The following is a 24659-nucleotide window of genomic DNA, read 5'->3' on the forward strand; positions in this document are numbered from 1 at the left end:
CAGGGGACCCTCATGGGATTCCCAGGTTCCCTGACTTTTCTGGCAGTACCCTGAGGCTGGAAGCAGCAGTGTGGAAACCAGCCTGCTCTGGTTCTAGGCCACTCTCTGCAGAGTGCCCTGGTTTTGTAAGTATGTCTGGAGCTGAGGTTTCCTCTTTTAAACTCCCAGGTAATCACACCCAGCCCCAGCCCCACCCCCCACAGCTTCTAGTGGGGCTCCTGGTTCCAGAGAGGCACAGCCACCACTGCCACTGTTGCATGAGAGAGGTCATGGGAACTCCAGCTTCTGACGCCTGGCCCTCCACAGGGCAGGGGTGTCCCACTTCCCCCAGGCTCGGGACCTCCTGGCCTCCCGTCCTTCCGTCTGCTGCAATCCTCCAGTCCACAGGAGCCACAGTTCCTCCAGGGTCCAGGCCTGACCATCGCCCCCTCCTCAGGGACTGTCCAGGAGAACGAAGATTCCTGATTCAGCCACATGTTGGCAGCTCGAGCCTGGCATGCACTAGGTGCCCAAAGGATAGGGACACCCTTCCGGGACCCAGCCCCTCGGCCCTGCTGCCTGCCGCCCTGGGCTCCGCACTTGGGTTCCTCTTCCAGTACCTGGGAGTCCCGGGCTCTGCTCTGGCGGCTGCGGGGCCCAGGCAGACACCATCCGCAGCCTGGGGAGTTCCCTCCTGTTTTCAAACAGCTCGGAAGGGCCCTTCAGAGTGGAGGCTGGGGAGGTCTTGGGACAAAGCTGACCCGGGTTCCAACTTGGGCTGGTCTCCACTGGCTTTGCCTCCACCTCCTCCTAACAGCTACTACTTACTCCCTCTGGCCTTCAGGGCCTGTGTGTAAAAGGTAATACCTGACAGGAAGGACAGTCATGAAGACGGGCAACTGCATCCACAGAGTGCCTACCTCAGTCCTGAGGCTCGGTAGTAATGACAGCACAAAAACGAGCGTCTGGCCGCGACTCCCATTTCATGCTCTGAGCAGCTCCACGCCCACTGCCAGGCAGAGACTCCAAGGCAGAAGCAGCTCCTCCAGTGCAGGCCGGGTGTGTGGCTGGGTGGGCCCAGGATCTCTGTTCATGGCCACCACATGAGAGCCTTCTTCTCTCTCCATGTTTGGGTCAACCCTCTGCTTAGAAATCGTTCTTTTTGTTGGTCCCACGTGGCTTTTGCCATTGACACCTGCAGACACGCCCAGGTCCCTGCTGTCACTTCCTCCCTTGGCCAGAAGCCTGGAGAGTGTGCCCACCTCCTCCACTTGGGTCCTTCCAGTCGTGGGCACCAGACTGTCAGGTTGGGTCCTGAACACATGGGACAACAGAGCCAACTGGCTCCACACCACACTGCAAAGTGGCTTCTGCCATGCGGCCTGGTCCCCTGGGCGCCCTGAAGGGTAGGGCATGTCTTGAGTTAAGCCCTCCATTAAGTCAGCGGATGTTCTCAACATTCCAGGGAGACCCTGAAGGCAGAGCTCTACCCCAGCTGACAGTGGGGAACCCAAGGCCCAGAGAGCTCCAGGGATCTGTCAAGGCCAGGCTGGTCGGAACAGAGCGCCCGTTGGGTGGTGGCCTCAGTTGCGGTACAGGCACTGCAGAGCCTGAGAGGTGCCCTGGGCCAGGCCTCCCCAGTGGGCCGCGCTGGGTCAGTCTCTGCTGTGGGCTTGCCTCTGTCATTTTTTCTTTAAAGCTCCCCAAATTGGTTCTGGGGCCCAGCCACAGCTCTGGCCTGACCATTCCCACCGGGAGGAGGAAGAGGGTGAATTAGGTTTCAACCAGAATCACCCACAATCGTGACAATTCAAGAACCAATTTGCTCTTGGAGGACACCTCAGGGCCAGGATCACTTGGGTACAGGCCACCATCAGATCAACACAGGAAAAGCCGAGCAAGACCAGGCACGTGTGTAATCAGGGACTTTGACAAAGACGGAAGAAATGAAATATTTACACAAGAACAACCAAAAAAAAAAAAAAAAAAAACCCAGAATGCGTCATGGAGACCGTGTGTTTTGGCTTCAAGGCCAGTCATGGGAGAGTCTTGCTTCCATTCCTTCCGAGGGCCTCTGCTTTCAGTGTTCCGTTGCTGATTTTCGGTGGCGATGTTCTGGAGGCAGGCCTCCTGGGTCCGTGCTGTGCCGCTGTGCTCTGTCTGTGTCTTTCTCATACAGTGAATTCTGGTCAAACCCAGTGGTGGGCCTGGGGGGTCCAGGCTGCCTGCCCAGCCCTGTTACTAGCAGCCTCCCTCCCTGGGGCCAACAGTGGGAGCCCCCAGCATTGTCCCTGCCCACACCCAGGCCCCTGCTGTATTTCATGGGAAAAAACCTGAGGCTGAGTTGATGGGTTGCCCTGCGTCCTGGAGCTGCTCCCAGCTGGCCAACCTCTGCCCAGGTCACTGCCCTCGAATCCCCTCCTTCCACCCCAATCTCTTGCCTCTCTGGGATGGACAAGTTGTGTCCACCAGCCCCAGCCTCCTAAAGGAACGACTTGTCGCAGTGCTCTGCTCAAGCCGGAGAACCCTGAAAAGCAGCTCCCCTCTGCAAAGCTACCTCGGGGCACAGCCCAGGCTGGACGTGCCCAGGGAGTCAGCGAGGGTGGAGCTGGCACTTGTGGCCTCCTCTGGCAGGCTGGGCCACAGAGCTGCTAGGCCTCAAGGTCCTCGAGGCCACTTCCCTCTCAGCCTTTTGTCCTCAAAGGTCTGTTTTGCAGCTATTCAAAGGGTGGTACTTGGGCGCCCTCCCTCTGGCTCCTAGAGACCCAGCCACTGCCACCTGTTGCTCCATGAACACAGCTGATTTCCCATGGCCGGGACGTGGAGCTTCTCTCCACTTCTGCAAAATGACGATGACCCCCAGATACAGGGCAACCACGAGATCTGGGTGTGAAGACATCTTGTGAAGGCAGAAGATGACCGGGCTGAGGATGGCAGTGGGCGGCCATCCTCAGCTCAGTGCTTCCGTTCCCAGCAAGACCAGACCCAGGCCCAAGCCAGCATCTTGGGTGACCCGAGGTTCTGACAGTTCCCCTGACTCTTCATGTTGGCCCAAGACACACATTTTCATTTCCATCATGTGACTTCAGAAAGTCAGGCGACACCCTGAGCCTCAACTCCCTCAGCCATAAAACCAGGACAGCATCTCTGCCTCCACAGGCTGTTGCGAAGCATGACTCAGGCAGAGCAGGTAAAGCACACGGGGAACCAACCCACAGCCCTGAAATATCGAATGAGCACCAACCCCTTAAAGTGGCCCAGGGAGCTGCACTCGGCTCTGAGGATGCCCTGCTCCTGCTGCTGGTGTTGGGTCTGTTTCCAGAGACGCTTGAATATCTGCAGCCCCGGCAACCTGTGCCTTTTCTGGAAGAGGCTTTAAACTATGGGAATATCCCAGTGATGAATGGCGTGGGTGATCCCCCCAAGGCCCAGCTCTGGGGGTGATTCTCTGCAGAGCTCTCTCCAAAGGGACCCCTGGAGAGGCAGCTGTTTCTGTCAGCACGGCCTGTTGCACAGGGGCCGCCACCTGTGCCCAGGGAGGAGAGGCGCCTCACCAGGACCCTGCCTCTCTCCTGGCCGCCTTCTGGGGTTCCTCCCGGATGGTTGTTAAGTGAGAGAGCAGAACAGTGAACCACCCAGCGAACTTCCAGGGGACTCCGTGGTCAGTCAACTCCCTGTATTTGTGCATAAGGAACCCCATGTGCATGGAGACTGCCCCCCACCCTGGAGGTGGGAGGCTTTGGGTGGAAGGACACTTGATCTGCTCCCAGGGCAGCTGGGCCGGGCCTTTGAAAGGCACAGGGAGCCACTCATGTTTTTGTTCCCACAAGAACTGAACACAGCCACACAGACACTTGTACATGCCTGTCCCCGGCAGCATCGTCACAATGACCAAAACCGTGGGAACAGCTCAAATGCCAACTGGAAAAACCAAATGTGGTCTGCGGATCCCATGGAATAGCACTCAGCCCAGCCAGGAACACAGCACCGATACACAACCAGCTTGGGCAACGTGGGCGTCTCAGAAATGTGACGCTCAGCAAAGCCGGGCAGACACAAAGGCCACAGCCTGTGTGATTCCATTTATACCAGTGTCCAGAGCAGGCAATCTGTCACAGGAAGTAGATTAGGGGTCGCCTGAGGCTGGTGGGGAGAGTGAGGCCTCGTCTGCTAAGGAATGATTTTATTATTATTATTATTTGGTACTGGGAATTGAGCCCAGGAGCACTCAGCCATGGAGCCACACCCCCAGTTCTTTTTGTATTTTATTTAGAATCAGAGTCTCCCTGAGTTATTAAATTGCTGAGGCCACCCTTGAACTTCTGCCTCATTCGCCCGAGCTGCTGGGATTTCAGGCATGCACCAGCGTGCCCAGCCAGGGATGAGCGTTTTTTCTAGAATTAAATAAAGATAAAAATGTTCTCAAGATGGATATGGTGGCGATGGATGTACTGCTCCATGAATATACTAAAAACCAGGGCAGTGTGGTGCCTGAGTTCTATCTCCACAGGGCTGCTTTTTAAAAAAGTACAGTGAAGCCTTTTCTTCCACTACAACCAGGCAATGTGGTCCCCATGTGGCCGTCCCTGTGCCAGCACTGATACCGAGCTGTAATTACCCAAGTGCCCCTTTCTCAGAGCACTGACCTGCTCCCTTGCCCCTGCCAAGAGAGGGAGATGGGATCAGAGCTGCCACAGAGCCTGGGGTGCCCAGTCAGCAGGAAGCAGAGGTCCCCTTCTGGCTTAGAGTCCTTGACCCAGCCAACATGGAACTCCAGGAAAGGAGAGCTGGCCGGGTCTGGGCAGGCATCCATTCATTCATCTGCCCCAAGTTTAGACCTAGATGTGGGGCCACAAAATGCACTTGAAAAAGTAAACATGATTTGATCTGACCTTGCTCCTGTGACGGCTCCTTTCTCTTAGAAAAAGCTACAATTTGTTCTTTTGGGTTTTTTTTTTTTGCATCACTGCTCAAATAAAAAATTAAAAAATTTTCTTACATGATAAGCATTTCCAAAAGCAAAGATAAAGTCTGGAAGAGGAGCTAGGCAAGGGAAAGCTTGCAGCCAGACAACACGCAGAGTTATGGAGCCTACTAAGTGCCTCACAAGGCTCCACTCATCAGCCTGCTACCAACATCAGCTCGGAGGGTGACACCATCTCATGGTGACAGGAGATGTTGCCATCCGGTGAGCTGAGAAAGGCGCTGTGTGCTGCTCGTGAAATTGTATTTGAGCCTGTTATGATAAAGATGTATTGTTTGTGTAATCAGAATTTCAAGTGAATAAAAAAGTGAGGATGTGGACGTAGGTAAGGCACATCCAGGTGGCTCTGTGCTAGTTATGTCCTCCTGGACGCGTACTTGATTTCTCTGAGACTCAGTTTCCTCATCTGTTGCTTTAGTCAACTTTTCATGGCTGTGACCCAAAGACCGGACAAAGAACAACTTAGAGCAGAAAAAAAACCAGTTTATTTTTGCTCAGGTTTCAAGGTTCAGTTTATGGTCAGTTGACTCCAACAGCTCTGGGCCCAAGGTGAGTGTGAAGATGGCCTTAGGCCTGAGCCTCAGCAACTCCATGTTAAAAACTCCAGTTGGAAACCTGCCATCTCACCAGGCACCCCACAGATCCCTCCAGTGTGGCCTCAAACAGGTTACTTCCCCTCGCCCTGATAACAGAGTGAAGGCCCTGGCAGGCTGTGCTCACCTGATAAGGGAAAGGCAGAAGATCAGGTTGGGGACCACAGACCAGCTGTCTCTGACCCCAGGGTAAATGATGTCACTGAGAAATCCAGTGGTAGCTGATGAGGATTGGAAGAGGGTCAAAAGCCCCCGAATTTAGTATAAATCATAGAGCAAAGGAACAGGGGTCAGCCAGTGGAAACAAGGATGCACTCGGGCTGGAGAGCCTGAGGGGACCTGACATCCCATCACTTGTCATCGTTCCTGAGCCTCTGCGTGATCCTCACCGCTCTCCAACTCTACCGCCTCGGCTGGACCTTGGTGAGAGCCGCAACTCCTCCCTACGACCCCCCCTCAACCAGTCGTCCACTCCACGCCAGGAAAAGCCTGCCTTGGTTCCGGACCTGGTCACTGCGGTCTGAGTGTGCACCTGCTGGACACAAAGCCTAAGGCTTTTGAACTTAGCCTGCAGGGGGGATGTCTGTCCTGAGCCGTCATGAATAAGTGTGTTTGCAGTCCTTAGAATTAACCTAGAATAGTGTGCTGTGGGTGGATTATGTCTATCGCAGTGCCTAGCATTAAGGATTGTGGTTTTCTTGATTAAGAACCTGTAGAGTGAAACTGTATTGAGTAATTTGAGTGAATAAAGCATTGAAGGGGCAGAAGCACGTGGACATTCTTTATTTCTCCTCTTGTCTGCATACGTCGCAATTTTGCCCCCTCGCGCGACAGTAAGGCAGAACCTTGTGGGGAAAGGAGTGACCAAGGGAAGCAACCAGAACCAGGAAGGAGAGCCGCTCACCAGGAATGAAATGTCAGCCCCGAGGGCATGGCGCCAGCGACCCACCTCCTCCAGCCACGCCCTACCCGCTAATCCACGGAGTACATTGATTCACTGATTGGGTAAAGCTCATGTGATTTCATCATTTTCTTCCAAACCTTGGATTGCCTCACGCATCCTCTCTGGGGGGACTCCTCATGTCTGAACCATAGCATCAAGGAATGCACGACTGCAGATTCTATAAGGTGTCATGCCCCGTGTACAGAAGATGTCAGGCCCGAGCAGGCACTTGGTGTGATATCTAATAACACCACCTTTATAGAAAAATGCATTTCCTGAGGGCTAATTTGTTCCGGGTGTGATGGTGGTTATATTTTAAGACAGAAGACTTATCTCTGGAGATGCACATTGGAATGTTCACAAATAAAACAACATGACAGATGGAATTTGCTCCTAAACCTTCAAGGGCGTGCGGGTGGCTGTAGGGTGGGAAGCCTGGGAGAGGACGGAAGGAGACCAGCCCTGAGCTGATAATATCATTAACCAGGTCACGGGTGTGGTTCTTCACTTTTGTATATTCTTGAAGTTTTTTAAAACAAGAGGTTTTCTATAAATGTGTCAGAGCTCAGGACATGATATCCAACGTATGTCGCTTGGCTTGCCCAGAACTTTGAGCTTGGAAGGCCTCAGAGCCAAGGTCTCTCACTCTGACCTCTCCCTGCCTCTTCCCTCATTCTACCCCAAGGCAGGCCTTAGAACCCGCCACCGTTTGCCAACCAGGTGGCACGTGCCTGTGATCTCAGTAAGTCAAGAGGCTGAGGCGGGAGAATCCCAAGTTTGAGGCCAGCCTCAGTAACTTAGTGAGACCTGCCTCAAAATTTAAAAAAATAAAAAGGGCTGGGGATGTGGCTCAATGGTAGGGAGCCCTGGGTTTAATCCCCAGCAAGAAAGAAAGAAAGAAAGGAAATAAGGGAGGGAGGAAGGGAGGAAAGAAGAAAGGACCAAAGTGAGTCATAGAAATCAGAACCCCTCTCCCCAAAGCTAGCCATAGACCTGAAAATATCACTCTGACCTTCTCCTACCTTTCTCTCTAGGAGCTGGCCGTAGGAAAATTCTGGCCTGTTCTTCTGATAACTGACCATATCACCTTCATTTCAGAAGGGAACTGCCCCATACTGTGGAGGAAGGAATGGTGCACAGAGAGGTCAAGAAGAGCTGGAAGAGACAGGCTCCCTGGTCCCCTCCCAGCCTATGGCCAGCAGGCCACACCCTCTTTGGGACCACACATTTCTATAGGTAAGAAACCAGGTATCAGGAAGAGGGACCAGGATGGGAATCTACATGGCCACAGCCCCGTGTGGGGTCAGGGCTCTGCTGCTGACCTCTTGAAATTTTTTAAAAATATTTATTTTTTAGTTTTCGGTGGACACAACATCTTTATTTTATTTTATGGGGTGCTGAGGATCGAACCCAGCGCCCCGCGCATGCCAGGTGAGCACGCTACCGCTTGAGCCACATCCCCAGCCCCTCTTAAAATTTATAAAACTTTAAAACACGATCCTCATGATTTTATTTTGTAATGGGCTTTGCAAATTCTGTAGCTGATCCTAACTGAGGTGGCGATTTGGGGCATCATTGAATCTGGAGAACATAGACGACTCCTGGAGAAGGTTGAGGGGACCGGGATACACCACCTCAAATGGGTTTGCTGGGCATAGGGATGACCTTGAGCTCAAGGCCACTGAGAACCAGCAGGAAAAGCTTTAAAAACCAGGCACAGGGCTGGGGTTGTGGCTCAGTGGTAGAGCGCTCACCTAGCACGTCTGAGGCCCTGAGTTCGATCCTCAGCATCACATAAAAATAAAATAAAGATATTGTGTCCAACTACGGCTAAAAAATATAAACAAATAAATAAATGGGCATCACGGGAACGCAGGACTAACGTTCTCCCTTGGCTCCTCCTCTGGACAGTCAACACAGGGGAGCGCAGGGCTCAGGAGGAAACAGGAACCTTGAAGGAGGTGTACTTTTGGTCTCGCTTCTTAAAAACCTTCAGAGAAAAGTGCTGTTTTTTCCGTTTTGGATTTTCTCTGGTCTGAGACTTCAAACTGGGGCCTGCTTTGGTAAGTGACCTGGCCGCTGCCCCTATGTCCCCAGGATGCAGTAGGAAGGAGAGGACGGGGAGCCAGAGGGAACTGGCGTTCAGATGCGCCCCCTTTGCATTTTGGCTTAAAGCTATCAATGCACTTTTTCTCCCCCCAATAATAAGTGTGTGACTAAAGTACGTTATTAAAACTTTCTCAGGGCTTGTGGCTCAGAGGTAGAGCACTCGCCTGGCATGCGTGAGACACTGGGTTCGATCCCTGGCACCACATAAAAATTAAAACAAATAAAATAAAGGTGTTGTGTCTGACTGTTGTAGGGACAAACGAGGCAAGGCACCGAAGACAGCAGGAAACAGTTTTATTTGGCTGCAGCCAGGTGCAGAGGGCACAGCTTTTGCTGTGATCAATCAATCCCCTGAACCCCGAGTTTCAGGGTTTTATACCCAGCATTAAGGGGAGGGGCTCAGAAGTTCACAGTCTGCAGAAGTTCTCATAAAAGCAGCTTTTCCTTTCACTGTTCTGGGCAAGTTAACCCTTCAAGGACAACACCTGAGAAGGGGAGAGCTGTTTCTCCCCTCTCTTTCCTCCCCCTGCCAGCTGTTACCATGGGCCCATTTGTAACTTATCTTAAGAATTTAGACATCTCTGTGAAGCCCAGCTCAGGGCCAGAGGCCTTGTTTGCACATTTCTTCAAAGTACTAAACTGGATACGTTTGTGAAAACTAGTAAGGGGTGTCCAGCACCTGGAGTATGGTATCTTCTCGGCCAGTGGCCAAGTAAACAGGGCGACACGAAAATAAGAAGTTTATCTACATTGGACTCTGCTGCAGAGACTCTTTTGCTGACAGTCCTAAAATCAGCCATGGTGAAGAGGGTTTTCTGTGGAGAAAGGGGGTGCCACTTCATGACTACAACTAAAAGAAAAGAAAGTCAGACCCGTCGGGACCCCCCAGCTCTGCGTCCTCTGTGAGGAGGAGAGAGGAGTCCTGTGCTTCTGACAAACACTCCCGCCCCCTTACTGACCCTGCAGATCCCACCAGGGCCTCCTGCTGCCTGCATGGGGCTCCCTGTCCTCTTCTTGGGAGTGTCCCAGGAAGATCTGATACCACTTCAGACTACCAGGTCTCAGGCAGCCCTTGTGTGAGTGTGGAGTGACTCAGCCAGAGGGAACGGAACGCAGGGCACCCGCCCCCCGCCTCCTGGTCACCTGGACCCCCACATGGCTGACTCTCGGGCACATCTCTTTTTACATTATGCAAATTCTCAGTCCACCTGTTGTTCAGATGGTAGGCACCATGGTATCTGAGGTTCTTGTCACTACTGTGTGATCAATAAGATTCCTCTAAAGACACCACTTTTTATAAAACATAACAGGGGGCTGGGGCTGGGGCCCAGCGGTAGAGCACTCGCCTAGCACGTGGGAGGCTCTGGGTTTGATCCTCAGAACCACATAAAAATAATAAAATAAAAGTATTGTGTTCATCTGCAACTACAAAATAAATAAAAAAACATAACACACCGAGAGGGTGACTTTTATTCTAGGATCTTTAAAACAAGTATGTTTTTAAATGTTTCTAATGTGTTTAATAAAGGCGTATGTAACAAAAGAAAATAGGGCAATAATTTCTTTTGTAAAGAGAATTTACATTTATAAAAGGTGTCTCTCTCCCACCTTTATCAAGTCTGATCATTTCATTTTACTTTAGCTGGGGATGGAGACCAGGGCCCGGCCCAAGCTCAGCTTGAGCTCTCCCACCCAGGTGCACCGCTCCACAGCCCCAGAGGTCTCTTAACAATGGAGAAGGCTCCCGTGTAAATCTGCAGAGCAACTCTCACTAGACACCCTTGTTTACTGTACTCCTCCTGGTTACCTTCCCTTAATCCAGGCCGCCCTCCCTTTGGTTTAGCCCGAGGTGGTATATAAAGCCCAATCTGCCCGCCCTTGCAGTTACTCATCTCGGCCACTCCCTGTGTACTCCGGAACGTTCTTGTAAACTTCTGTTTGTTTTCTCTGGTTAGTCCGTCTCTGCCCGTGTAATTTGCAGGGCTGCAGGTAGAGAACCTAAGACAGGTAGAGGAAGAAGGTTCTTCCTGCCCTACAAAGTTGTAGTCAAATACTGAAGTGCCCGCAGGAAAAAGTAGAATCCAGGTTCTTCAAAGCAGCCCAGGCCAGCAACACCAAGGCTGGTGGCCTGGTGGCCAGGAGAGCAGGATTGACGGGACCCCAGAGCAACTCACTGACACGAGGCACCTCGCTCCCCACCACTGGGTGTGCAACTAGAGCCTGAGGACCTCTGGTGACAGATGCCAGTTGTCACCAGGACTGGACTCCTGGGACATCCCCGTGAGCCCTCTGGTGAGAGTTGGCCTCCTGAGCACCCACAGCTGGCAAGGGCAGGCCAGGTCTCCTGAGCCACTCAGAGCCACCCACTCAGTGCCTGGCCACCTTCCGTTTTTTGGGACCGTCACCTTCCTCATACCCTTCCTTGCGTGGGAAACTGGCAGGCTCCCTGGCAGGCTCGCAGCGTGCCCTCTGGCCCTGTCACCAGCTGTGCTCGTTGTTTTATATGTAGCCTTGCTAGGCCCTGGGACTCAGCGAGGTTGGCGCCTCCCGTCTGACCGCTTGGCTATTAAAAGCGGGCGGCCACCCTCCCCAGGTGGGCTCTGCTGGCTGCTGGTCTGTCCTGTTTGCAGGGCTGAGACGGGCCCGGCAGGCCAGAGACTTCCAAAGGGGACACAAACCCACAGCCTGGTTGTTCTGGAGCTCCCGGGAACCTTTCTTTAGGTCTTGAAGTAGCTAGGTCTGCAGGCCATTCTAGCTCGCTCAGTGCATCTGGAGCAAAGAGGACTTAAGAGTAAGCCAGAGCCTGGGCAGGGAGACCCCAGAACGAAGAGTGGCACTCTTCCCTCATTTCTCAGGAGCTACTGTCCCGGGTTTCCCAGGCCCATCTTGGATCTGTCACTGAAAGTCTCACATGGTGAAAACCTTTCCGCTGCCCTAGCTCTATGACCTGGAGTGGGTGTGGGGCTCTGGGGGAGGGAGGGCTTGTCCTTAAAATATGCCCCCCACACACACAGAGTTTAGTTTGGCTTCCTACACACAGTGCACTGCAACCTAACTCCGTGTGTAGATGCACCGTAGCAGAACTTCCCTCGGAGCTGTGTTAAAAGACAAGACTGCAGATCTCGTTTCTGTAGATCTTCGTTTACTTGAGATTGTAAAATCCGCAGCAGCCCAGTTCAGAAGGTCCCCCACCTCAAGGGCAGGTTGTCCAGAGCCAGAGAAAAGGAAGGGATTCAAAGAAAAAAGGAAGTGCTTGAGGAGGGAGCCCTTGGCTACAACCCGCCTGTCTTGTTGGAACCTGGTTTGAACAGTTGGCTGAAACCTGTAGCAACAGCCCCACAGCCAATAGTGGTGTCAGGAGCAACAGGCTCCGCCTCCCAGGAGCCTCTGCCCTGTCCCCAGGGGGAGACGCCTCCAGACACCCCTCCCACATACCCTCCACCTTCCCGTCTCCAGGCCCCTCACTCAGAGCGGTGGGAACAACGTGAAATGAAGAGGTCATTCCGCAGACGGGGCCTGTGCTCCCTCCTGGCACTTTCTTTTCAGAAGCGATTTCCCTGAGGCCCTTCTGGCCCTGCGCTGGCTTAAGTCAATAGGATGTGACATTCCTTGACAAACAACCTGTACCCTTAGTGCCATTTTCCAGGTGAGGAATGAAAGACTCCTTCCTCCTGGTCAGAACAGACTGTCCTGGAAGGGGGCTCTTGTGGCTTTTACCCAGGAACCCAGGACGGTTAAAAGCAAAGCCCACCAACATGAAATCTATACCAACCAGGGCCCATTGGAACCAGTCAGCACAGGTCACTTCGCATCTCAGTTCAATCTCACTGCGATGGCAAACGCCACCCCACACCTGGGTTCCACTTGGATCCCTGTGGAAAAAACAGGGGCAGGAGGGACTTGAAAACCTGATGCCATCCTACTGTCACTCAAAAGTTGAGAGGTGGTACCTGGGCCAAACCCTCTAGAAACTTCCCTGAGACTCCACAAAACTGGGGAACGTCAGGTCCCTCTCCTCTCCGTGAGGTCCTTCCCTTCTCTCTAACAGACCTTGCTGTACTTCTACTACGTTTAACGTCTCGCCTGACATCTTCTCCTGCGGGAACACAAGCGCCAAGGGACACACTCGAGCTGTGGATTCCCAAGATCCCCAAGCAACAACTCCACACGCCCCACCCAAGCTCCTGAACTGTGAGGCATCTGGCTGGCCTGTGTTGGCAGAGGAGGGGCTCTGACCTTGGGAAGCCCCCGGGCAACACAGAAGTCCTTGCTATTCGTGGTGGGCCCTGACCACACCTGGATTACTAGGGAGGCCACTCATGGAGGAGACCTGACAAGACAATAACTCAGGGTGGGACTTGTCACTCCAGAAAGGAAAACCGGTCATTGGGTGATGTGGGGCTTTGGCCACAATGTGGACCCCACTTAGCGGGAGGGACTAGGGTGCGTTCAGCCACATGGCCAGTGAGCCGTCATTCGTGACTACACCAGGAAACCCCAACAAACCTGGGCTCCGAGGCTCAGGCAAACGTCCCTGCCTGCCACCACTCCATAGCGTGGCACTTCAATTCAGAGAGGGTGGTGAGACCTCAGGGAATACAGCAGCTTCGCCTTGGAACCGCCCGGTGTCACCTTCTTGACCTCTTTCTTTGCCCAGTTCTGATTTGTGTCCTTTGCTATTAAAAAAAAAAAAGCAGAACCATGACCCTTACGTATGGCACTTTCTTGAGTTCTGAGTCATTCTAGGGGCTGGTTGGAGGTGAGGCGCACGTATGGGGACCCCTGAAGGCATAGCCAGTTAGCCGAAAGCAAGTGGCCTGGGATCCCTGAACGACATCTTGTCTACGTGAGCTCCCTGTGTGGGGACAGGCCTGTAACCTTGAGTAGCTGCTCCAGGTCGCTCCCCTTCTTGAGGACTCACCCTCTGTCCTACTTCACAGTGACATTGACCCCTCGCTGGCTTCCTGCCTTCTGCCTCCTCCCTGGGGCATCCTCCTCCCACCTGTGATGAGAAAGGTCTCCTAAAACTCAGATGTGACCCACCCCCTCCCTCCTTCAGCCCCTCCTCAGCCATTTGCCCTGAGTGACATCAAGACTCCCAGCCCCTCACACCCAGACCTGCGACGTGGCCTCTCGCTGACCTCTCTTCCTCCTGACCCCAACTGGGGACCTTCGCTCTGGCTACCCTGCTGTCCTGGTGGCTTCCTGAACTTGTGGGCATCCCGTAGGCCACAACTCACTCTGACCCTCAGAATTCAGCCAGCAGCGCACTTCCTCCTGGAAGTTTATCTGTAGTGACCCTTTCCCCATGACTCATGGCCCCGTCTAGAGCCCCCGCCCTGCTGTCGGCACCCCCACCCCTTGATGTGATGAGCTGGGACAGGACTTTGGTGCCCTCTGGACTGATGGCCGAGCTTCGGGAGTCTCAAGGCCGAGGACTGGCTCACATCTGCCCTGTGGTTTCGGACGCTCTCGCCTCAGCTCTGGAACCCAGTAAGTCCCCGGTGCCCGTGTGTGGGATGAAGCCCGACAAGTCACTCCACCCAGGGACTCTCCATACCTCTGTTTCTTAGTACAAATATTTATCACTCAGATTGACAGCAGTCCCCATCTGGGCTATGGGTCAAGCTATGCCCACGCATGGAACCCTGGGGAACTAGCTCTCACCCACGTCTGTCCCTTCTTACTGTCCTGTGACATTTACCACCACTTGTCCTCAGATGAGAGGACTGACTATGGATGGATGGATTATACTACTGGATTTTAACTTAGGTAACTGTTTTAAAAACAATCCATCAGGGGCGTGGAGTTCAGGGGTAGAGCACTTAACCTCATGTGTGCCAGTCCCAGGCGTGGGTCCCGCACCCCACAAACGAAACAAAATGACCTGGGGGAAAAGATCCCCAAATTGAAAATAATCCTAATATCCAAGCCCATGTGAACAATAGGTGTGTTTAAAAAAAACAACTTTAAATTAAAAAATATATATATTTTTTATCTTTACCGCCAGTTCCTGGCACAGTTCTATTAAAACCTTTGAACTCTTCTGGGTAACGGGTCTTTTGATGCCAGTGAATGAGTCATGGGGTAGAGGGGGACACCTAGACAGCTTCAGAGAGGGAGCTGGTCACCAGAAAGACTCAGCCATGATTAGGGGGTTGGAACTTTCAGCCCCTGCCCCCAACCTTCAGGGAGAGGAGAGGGCTGGAGCTGGAGCTGATCCTCAGAGGCCAACGATTTCATCAACTGAGTCTCTGCCTGAAGTCTCCATCAGAACCCTGAGTTAGGGGGCTTGCCAGTCTGTGAACTCGTGCACGGGCCAGGAGAAGGCCACCTCCATCTCCACGGGGACAGACACTGCAGCTCGGGACCCTTCCAGACCCCGCCCCACACCTCCCATCCAGCTTTTCAGTGTCTCCTTTGTCATAACTTTGACCAGAAGCAGCCCCTTTCCTGAGTTCTGAGTCTTCTGGAGAGTTACTCTACCAAACCTGAGGGGTGGGTGTGAGCTCGTGAACTTATCGTCAGCTGGGCAGAAATGTGGGGGGCCTGGGGACCCCGTTGGTGGCTGGCATCTAAATTGGGAGAAGTCTCATAATTTGGGAGTCTGACCCAACTCCAGGCAGACAGTATCAGGACTGAATTCAACTGCCGATCATGGAGTTGGTGTTGGAGAACTGGTTGTTGGTGGGGAAACCCACCACACACGAGCCGACGGAGCTGGCAAACGCAGGCCAGCACCACGGGGACCTCATCGGGCAGGACAAGCCAGGCGTTTCCATCGAGGTGGGTTTGTGCCTCCCTCTCTGCTCCAGACTGCAGGAGGCCACTTCCCTCAGCAACACCCTGGAACTGAGCACCCGGAACCCAGGACCAGCCTCAGCCCTGAGCGTGGTGTGTAAAGTGTCCTCAAACCGGTTCTTCTTTTCTTTTCTTTTTCTTTCTTTCTTTTTTTTTTAAGTAAATGAGGGGCAGCATTTATTTCGTAGGTTTGTCCCCAGAGTCAGCACAATATCTGGACATAGGACATGTTCAATAATCATTGTCTCTGTGCCCTCACAGTGACCCCTGATTGTCAGAAAACTTCATCCCAGAGACCCTCTGCCCTTTATTTTTTTATTTTATTTGTCAGAGCTGACAAGGAAAGGCCCTCTCTCCACAGACGGAGAGGCCCTCTCCCCTGGAAGCTCCCTCTCTCCCTCTTCTCCTCACCCCATTTCCGTTTCTTGGGGTGGTGTATTACTCAGCTCTTTTTGCTGCTGTAACCCAGAGTCCTGACAAGAACGATTTTAGAGGAGACTTTATTTGGCTCTCGGGGTTTCAGAGCTCTCAGTCCATAGGCGGCCGGCTCCATTCCTCGGGGCCCAAGATGGGGCAGAACGTCGTGGTGGAGGAGTGAAGTGGAGGGAAGCAGCTCAGGACATGGCACTGGGAAGCAGAGGGAGACTCAGCTTCGCTCACCAAGGACAAAATATATACCCCAAGGCCCCCCATGACTCCTCTAGCCACACCCAGGTGTCCATTTGACTGGATTAGTGCACTGGTTGGGTAGAGGGTCTCATGACCAATCATCATCTCACCTCTAAACGTTCTTGCATTGTCAGACACAGGAGCTTCTGCAGGGGGACAGCTCATATTGAAACCATAACAGGTGGTGATCACTGATCACTGTCAATGCAGTTCTTGACAAAACTTTTTTTTTTTTTTTTTTTTTGTAGTGCTGGGAATCGTCTTGTGCATGGTGGGCAAGCTCTGTACCCCAGCTCCACTCCAGCCCCAGGCTTTACGAACTCTCAACAACTTAGTGGAAAATGTTTAGGAACTCCTTTTGAGGGTTTTTTTTTTTTTTTTTTTTTTGTTAAACAACAACAAAAAGTGTCTAAGAGGCAGTATCAGTGGGCAAATGCTTATATGGAGTAAATAATGGAATACGAGATGGTAAGACACCAAAATGCACTCCTTTGTCAACAAATACGGCTGGAAATGCCCAGAAAATACTCACAAACATTTGGCTGTTCATTAGAAATTTTCAGTGGGAAGTTTGCTCGACTGGATAAAACTACAGATGCTGTTACTGTGTCCAAAAAGGTCAGGTATCAAGGTTGAAGTCCATGAAGAACTGCTTTTCTTATGAGCCACTAAGGAATGACAACCAGAGAGTTCTTGCTCTTCTGTAAATGATCTCTTCAGGTAAAACAATGTGTCATTGGAAAACTCAAAGCTGCCGGAGCTACATTTGACTTGGAATTAAAAAAAAAAAAAAGGAATTCAGGACTGGGCTACCAAGGTAATTCAGACTGGGAGTTCACTACCTGCACCCCCAAAGCAGGGAAAGGATGAGCCGGAAGTGCAGCCCACAGGAAGTGGTTAGCTTGATTAAAAAGCAAACAACGCAACAAAAAACTGGACCTTTAAACAGACAAGGATCTTTTCAATGTTTTGCCAGGAATGAAGAAAGTCTTTTGTTCCAGAAATTCAGTGGATCATGTGACAGACATTTAAAAGACCCATTGAGTTTAAACAAATAGACCTAGAACGAGTGTCCCAAATCTGCTGGCCCTTTGTCCACAGCAAGTGGTTCTTGGCACAGCTCTTGGCTCCCCAGCACATTCTTAAAAGCGTGAGCATAAACGTACGTATGTATGTGCGCACTTGCGTGTACACACACACACACACACACACACACACACGCACATTCCGACACTTCAGGGAAAAGTGACATGCTCATCATCCTAAGAAAGTAACCGCTTTATCTTATGCAATGGACCATTTCCAAAAACCTGTTAGGAAATGTTACATTGTTGCATGGGATTTTAAGGGAGTGAGCAGCTAATAATGTGTCAATTAAAAACTCTTTCATATCTGCACACTTTAAACAACAACAACAAACTTGGAACAGAGTCTCTAATCTAGAAATCATCCCAGAGAGAGAAGTGGTGGATTTTGAAGACATTATTAAAAATACTTTGCAAAAGTAGCAGTTGACAGCACAAATAATGGAAAGTTATTCATCATATTTTGAAAACAAACAAAAATCTTTGTATAACTGGTGAATTTAAAAGAGAAAGATAATTTTCTGTGGGTGAACAAGAGAGCCCTCTGCCTTCTGGCTCCCATATTGGGCTGTGTATTCTTCAGCTACGATGCTCATCAAGTCCAAATATTAAAATAAGGTACTTACATATATATATAAAAGCAACCTCAGCTCACTAAGCCTATTATTACAGCAGGATTATTTTAAAAAGAAGAATGAACTATACTCAATTGCATTATTTTCACCAACAAAATTTGATCATTGACATATTTGAGAGAAAAGCTTTTGTACCCATATTGAGAACAAAAATTAAAATCATTTCAAAATGTTGCTAACTGTATAGTAAGTCTGCCTAGGTCCATTTTTGTGCAAGTTTTATAAATGCGTAATGGATCAGAACAATAATGCATGAGTATAATTTACAAATAAAGTAACATGTTTGGCATAGTGGTGCACCCTGATCCCAGCTACTCTGGATGCTGAAGCTGAGGCGGAAAGTTGCAAATTCAAGTCCAGACTGGGCAACTTATCGAGACCTGTCTCAAAATAAAAAATAAAAAAAGCTGGGGATGTGGCTCAGTGGTGGGATGCTTGACTAGTCTATGCGAAGCCTTAGGTTTAATCCCCGCCAGGAAGGCAGCATGTACACATATAAAAGTTGCTCCGAGGACTGGGGTTCTGGCTGGGTGGCAGAGTTGCTGCCTAGTATGTGCAAAGCCCTCAGTTTGATTCAAGCACCAAAAAAGCAAACTTTTTAAAAAAGTTGGTCCAAGACTTTTTCTGGCCAACAATCCCTCTCTCTTTACCCGTCCTTTGCAGAGTGACCTGGCCTCTCTCTCCTTCAGAGGCAGGCTTTTCCTTCCCTCTGAACTTGGATCAATAGAATGGGTGGCACTAAGGCTCTGCGGTTTCTGAGGTTCGCCTGTAAGAGTTATGCAGTTCCTGCCGTGATTGCTTGGGAAGCTCCTGCTTGGGGCCCGTCCACCACGTTACTGATGTAGGGAGAAAAAGAGAGGTCCTCGTCTCCCATGCATCCCTGCGATTGCCAGACCAGAGTGAAACCCTCTTGAACATCCCAGGCCTAGCTACCACCTGGCAGCAATGACATGGGAGACCCAAGCCACTTCCACATGGAGCTAAAGAGCTCCTCAGCGGGGCCCCAGGTCCCTGGCCCACAGAACTGGGAGCAGAGGAATTGGTGGCTGCTGGTGGCCGCCAGGGTCAGAGGTCTTGACCGCACAGCAATAGAAGGCTGAGGGGTGAAGTCCACACTCCGCAGCATGTGGCATTTACTCCTTCAAAAGATGTCTGCTCCTTCCAATCTTCTAAAAAGTTTTTATTTATTTAAGAAATGGTGGTAAATTACACACAACAGAAAACCTGCCCTTTTACCCTTTCAGGTGCGGGCTCGGTGCCTTGGGTACTTCTTGGTGCAGCCATCCCACCACCGTGTCCAGAACTTCCTCAAACTGACGGCCACTAAGCGCCCCCTCCGCCCCCGCCACCAGGCCCCAGGACCACCACTCCACCTTCCATCTTTATGACTCCCACTCCTGGGGACCGCATGCCAGTGGCCTGGGGTGTTTCCTTTGTGTCTGGCTTAGTGGGCTTGGCCTGGTGTCCCCAAGGTGTGCTCATGTGGAGCAGGCGTCCGAATTCCCCTTCTTTTAAAGACCGAATCAATTCTATTTGTACTTCCCCAGCTTCCCTCCTCTGGCCCCGTCACCACCTTGGCTGTTCCAGACAAACTCATCTGCTGTCCCCAACGCGCCTCCCACACGTCTGCCTTGGAGCCTCCACTTCCCTCTGGGCTGCTCCTCTGCTCGTAGCCTTCTCAAGCCCTGTTCAGGCCTCAGAGCTCGTCCGACCCCGCCTTCCTGCAGGGAATAGTCCCCCTCTCCTGGGCTCCCACACACTTACCAGGTGCACCCGAAAAACTCCCGCGCCCCTGCCTGCCAGCCCATGCCAGCTCCTGGGGGGGCCCTGGCATTGTTCCTCTTACGCCTCGAGGAGGTCAGTGCCAGGCCTTGCGCTCAGCAGATGCCTGGGAAGTAAACGCAAATGTAGGGAAACTCATCTCCAGTGGCCCCGGAGCTCCATCCACCCCGCAGCACACACTGTGCTGCCAGCCCTTCCGCCGGCCCGGCCAGCTCCGAGTAGACGGCGTCCAGATCGGAGGACCGATAGGCACAAGGTCAAATTCCAACGGGGCCACTCTGGGGCTGCAGGACCTTGGTCGGCTTCGTTTTGCTCCCTGAGGAATGGACAGATACCGTGGGATTCCGGGGTCGGCTGTGCGGTCGGCTGTGGGAGGCCAGGTAGGGAGCGATTCACAGACTGCAGCTTTGGAGTCGCATGGCACACATTGGGGTTATGGACAGTTAATTTTATGTGTCAACCTGACTGAGCAAAGGGACACTCAGCTGGTAAAATACAAATTCTGGAAGTGACTTTGAGGAGGTGTCCAGAAGAGGTGAGCATTTGAATCAGTAGACAGACTAGGGAAACCTCGGCTCCCGGGGGTGGGGGTCTCATCCCATCCACGAGAGCAGAGGAGAGTGAGGCAGAGGGAGGGCGAAGTCACTCTCTGCTTCAGTGGGGACGTCTGTCTTCTCCTGCCCTGGGTCCTGGGGTCTTCAGACTCAGACCAGGATGGACACCTCGGCTTTCCTGCCCCTGCACCTTACAGACAGAGAACATGGGGCGTCTCCGTCATCACAGACTAATCACATCAGATCAATCTTTTTCTGCATTTTTCATATATTCTGTTTGTCCTGCTTCTCTGGGGAACCCTGGCACTGAAGGGAGGTCCCTAGATCTGTCTCCTGGTGGAGGGCAGGCTGCCCTACCACCCTGTTTTGACATTTTTGCCCAAAGCCAGGTCCTTGTAACAATTGGAATTCCCAATGTTTTTCTCACCAGGGACCCCTTTTCTGATAAGCCACATGGTTGTAAACAAGTCCCATTCCCAGAGAAGACAAAGGGCAGACATCCCTTGCCCTTTTATTTTATTTTTTAATTCATTTTTTAATATTTATTTTTTAGTTATAGGCGGACACAATATCTTTATTTTATTTTACATGGTGCTGAGCATCGAACCCAGTGCCTTTCACATGCGAGGCGGGCGCTCTACCTCTGAGCCACAACCCCAGCCCGGGGTTTTATTTTTATTCATTCATTAATCATTTATCTATTTCCCTGTCTCTCTTGCTCTCTCTTTTTATTTTTATTTTAATAATTATTTTTAGTTGTCAATGGATCTTTTGTTTTATTTATTTATTTCTATGTGGCGCTGAGGTTAGAACCAGGGTCTCACACATGCCAAGCAAGTGCTCCACCACGGAGCCACAACCCCAGCCTCTCTCTCTCTTTAATCTCCTTCCTTCCTTCCTTTTTTCTTTTTGGTGCTGGGGATTGAACCCAAGGATGCTCTACCATTGAGCTACATTCCAAGCTCTTTTTACTTCTCACTAAGTTGTCCAGGCTGGCCTCAAAGTTGTGGTCCTCCTGCCTCAGCCTCCCGCATTGCTGGGATTGCCAAGTATGTCCCTGCACCCAGCTCTTTTTTCTTTATCAGAATTTTGGTTTCTATTTAAGTGACAGAAGTAAGCAAATACATTTTGAAAAAACATAAACAATACGGATAACAGAGCTATGTATCCAGAAAAATATAAAATATCCCCTTTTCCCGACCTCTTAGGGAAAAGAGGAAACCCGGAAACCCAGGGAGAAAACCCAGGCCAGGGAGAGATTGTTGCTATAGGTAGAACAGGACACCACCCTCCCCTTGAAAATCCCACATAAGAGGGCCGCCCGTGGCTCCGGAGTTACTGCCCTACCTGTCCCTGCCCCAGAGTTTCCTCAGCAAGGGCGGGTTCTGGCTGCTTTGCTTCCTTGCCCCCCTTTCTGGGCGCTGGCAGCCTGACTCTCTGCGTCTACCAGAGGACCCTGTGCAGGGTCACGGTCCCGCAGCGGAAGGCTGCCTCCCCACCTGGGCTGCATCTGCCGGCTGACCGGCCCTTCCTTCCTGGAAGCCCTTCCTCTCGGCGGCTCTGACCCCACACGTGGCCTGGCTCGGACGCTCTGTTGACGTGCAAGGAGCTGCCCAGAGTGGCCTTCGGGGTGACTTCAGATCTCAGAGGTTTGACCTAAGAAGTGATATAATCCAGACCAAGATCAACAGAAATCGGGCCAAATTGAGCATGGCCTCCCTCAAAAAGCCCTGTCTGGAATGTCAAAGAGGCTGTTTTCAGGAGAGACAAAGGCCAGGGCGGTGGGACAGCAGGAAGCCGGGTGCTGTATAGAACTCCCCCAGGCAGCGGGATTTTACAAGTTTAAACCAAATCAAATCGCTTACTATGTGCCACATCCTGAAAGGAGCACAAAGAAAAGTAAGGCAGTATTTCCCTTTAAGGAAAACCACAGCTACACATTTCTGTCATTTGGATATATTAGCTATTAGATCTGTCATTCATAAGGTGGAAAAATCCAGAGTGGTGTCCTCTCACTTCCTCGCACACTGAGCCAAGTGCCGTGGCTCACATCTGTAACGCCAGCTACTTGGAAGACCGAGGCCAGGACCATCTCAAGTTCAAGTTCAGCATGGGCAACTTAGCAAGAACTTGTCTCAAAATAAAAAATCCAAAAGGCTGCGGATGTAGCTGAATGGTAGAGTACCCAGGACCAAAGTGAGGGGTTGGGCTTCTCCTGCCTTAAATGCCTTCTCCTTGGCCCAACATGGCTGCTGGAACTTGGGCCATTACATTGACATTCCAGCCACTGGGGAGGAGAAAGGGGACTGGAAGGCACATTCTCTCCTTAAAGGAACATGACTCCCAGAAGTGGCACATGTTACTTCTGCTGTGTCTCCTCGTCCATAACAGAGAGACTTGGTTGCATCCCACTGGAGGGGCATGTGCTTAGGTGTGGGGTGTGTGTTGGAGAAGGGGGGGAGAGGCATGGGGCATGACAAGCACTGAGAAGTGGCACTTGGGGCACGGTGCTACACTTGCTGGAGCCATGGCTGCGTGGAGGCAGCTGGCATGGGAGAGGCTGGGCAGGGCAGGGTCCCAGGCTGCTTGTCCCCACTCCCATCTTCAGACGGACTCATCCAGGGCACTGGTTCCGGCCTGTCTGGACAGTGGCGGTTCTCGACCTCCACCCATAATAATTACACGCAGCAGCCTCAGGTCCGTTCTGCACCAGGCTGAACGGGGGTGACGGCGACAGATTCTCCATTAGTACTTTAGAGGGTGACAGATGGCAGGTAGGTCCTGCACCCATGGGGAGCACCCAAGCCCTGCTGCTGCAGCTTGAGGGGCAGGGGCCTGGAGGAGCACCCTCAGGTGCACATTGCTGCAGGCAGTGGGGCCCCTGCAGCCCTGAGGGATGTGCACTTTGTCCTCGTGGACCCCACAGCTCCCCAGGTTCTCCTGCCTCGATGGGGGGCCAGGCTGCAGAGAGAGGCCCCGGGAAGGGGGACCTGGGGCCACTCCTGGCCCTGCAGGGCAGGCCACGTTCCGGGCGTGGCTACACCTTTGGGGGCGCGGGCAGCCCGCCCCACTTGCGGCTTTTTCCATATTTGCCCTGAACTTTCCTTCAAACAATGAAGAGGAAATGCTCTCAACCCAGATGGCCAGGATACACGTGTCCGCGGCTATTCGCGGGGAGGGAGCTGCCGTGCCAGGGCTGCTGCCCCGGAAGGAAGCCCGACCCACGAGATCCAGGAAGCAATAATCCAGCACCCGCAGCCCTGGCTGCAGGCCGGTCACCTTCAGGCCACAAGAGGTTGGGCGGCCTCCCTCCACAAGCCCCGGGGTTGCCCTTCTCCATCAGACAAGCCCCATGGAGCCGGTCTGGGGTCCAGGGGTCAGGCTCTACGGCAGGGTGTCCCTGACCACGCCTGGGCTCCCTCGCTCCCTGACCTGGGCGGCTCTGGATCCCCCTTGCGGGACCCTCCCTTGTCACCCTGACTTATAGAACCAGGCTCGATGGGCTTCACAGGATTGCTCCTTCCACCACCCCAAATAGGGACACAAAATGCTACGGAGACCGGGAATTTGTCACTGTGGAGACCCCCTGGCCCAGATCAGGGATGGGCAGAGCAGAAATCCCCTGCTCTGGGGTCCCAAGCTCTCCCTGAACAAACCAAGTGGCTGTCACGAGGGTCACCAGGTGTGCGGGAACACAGCACTCACACTGGGTGGCCTAGACCACAGGACGGTGTCGGCTCCTGGCTCTGGAAGCCAGGCAGCCAAGAAGGGTGGGCTGGCTCCCGGGGCTGCCAGGGCAAACCTGTCCCAGGCCCGTCCCAGCGTGGGGCGTTTTGCTGGCATCTTGGACACCCTTGGCGTGTCGACTGACCCTGGCCTCCACCCTCGTGTTCCTGTGGGTGTGTCTGTGTCCTCAGTTTCCCTTTTAATGAGGACATAAGCCATATTACTTTGTCACCCACACCCTAATGACGAGATTTTAATTGGATTACCTCTGTAAAGACCCCATCTCCAAGTAAAGTCACACCCGGAAGGACTGGGGTTAGAACTCCAACATACAGCCAGGCGCGGTGGCCACACCTATGACCTCAGACCTCGGGTGGCTGAGGCAGGAGGATCTTGAGTTAAAGCCAGTCTCAGCAATTTAGTGAGGTGCTAAGCAACTCAGCAAAACCCTGTCTCTAAATAAAATATAAAAAGAGCTGGGGATGTGGCTCAGTGGTTTAGCACCCCTGGGTTTAATCCCTGGTACCATACAAATTCTGGGGGCAACACAATTCAGCTCTGTCACATGTGGGAGTCCCATGCAGTCATTGGGACATACTTTTAATAAAAAATATATTTATTGTTTGTCTGAATTTCAGACTCAACTGGGCATCTATATTTTTTTAAACTGGCAGCCCTGCTTTGAGCAACACCCACCTGTGAAAACAGCTATTCCCCACAGAACAGCGGAGATGGCTTTTGCTTTATGAAGTGATTAATCATAGGATGTCCTTAAATAGCAAATTCCTCCAGAGGCATC

General features: G+C 52.1%; 1 long non-coding RNA gene across 1 annotated transcript; it reads right to left on the reverse strand.

The window, feature by feature from the left end:
* Positions 1–16500: 16500 nt before the first annotated feature.
* On the reverse strand, positions 16501–21667 carry LOC113186953 (uncharacterized). Its single transcript, XR_003301361.2, has 3 exons — positions 21482–21667; positions 19563–19686; positions 16501–16848 (listed from the first exon to the last, which is right to left on the reverse strand). It is a non-coding gene; the product is annotated as an uncharacterized LOC113186953 (long non-coding RNA).
* Between the last annotated feature and the right edge of the window lie 2992 nt (positions 21668–24659).

This window comes from Urocitellus parryii, chromosome 12 (genome assembly GCF_045843805.1).
Source record: "Urocitellus parryii isolate mUroPar1 chromosome 12, mUroPar1.hap1, whole genome shotgun sequence".
Classification (NCBI taxonomy): domain Eukaryota; kingdom Metazoa; phylum Chordata; class Mammalia; order Rodentia; family Sciuridae; genus Urocitellus; species Urocitellus parryii.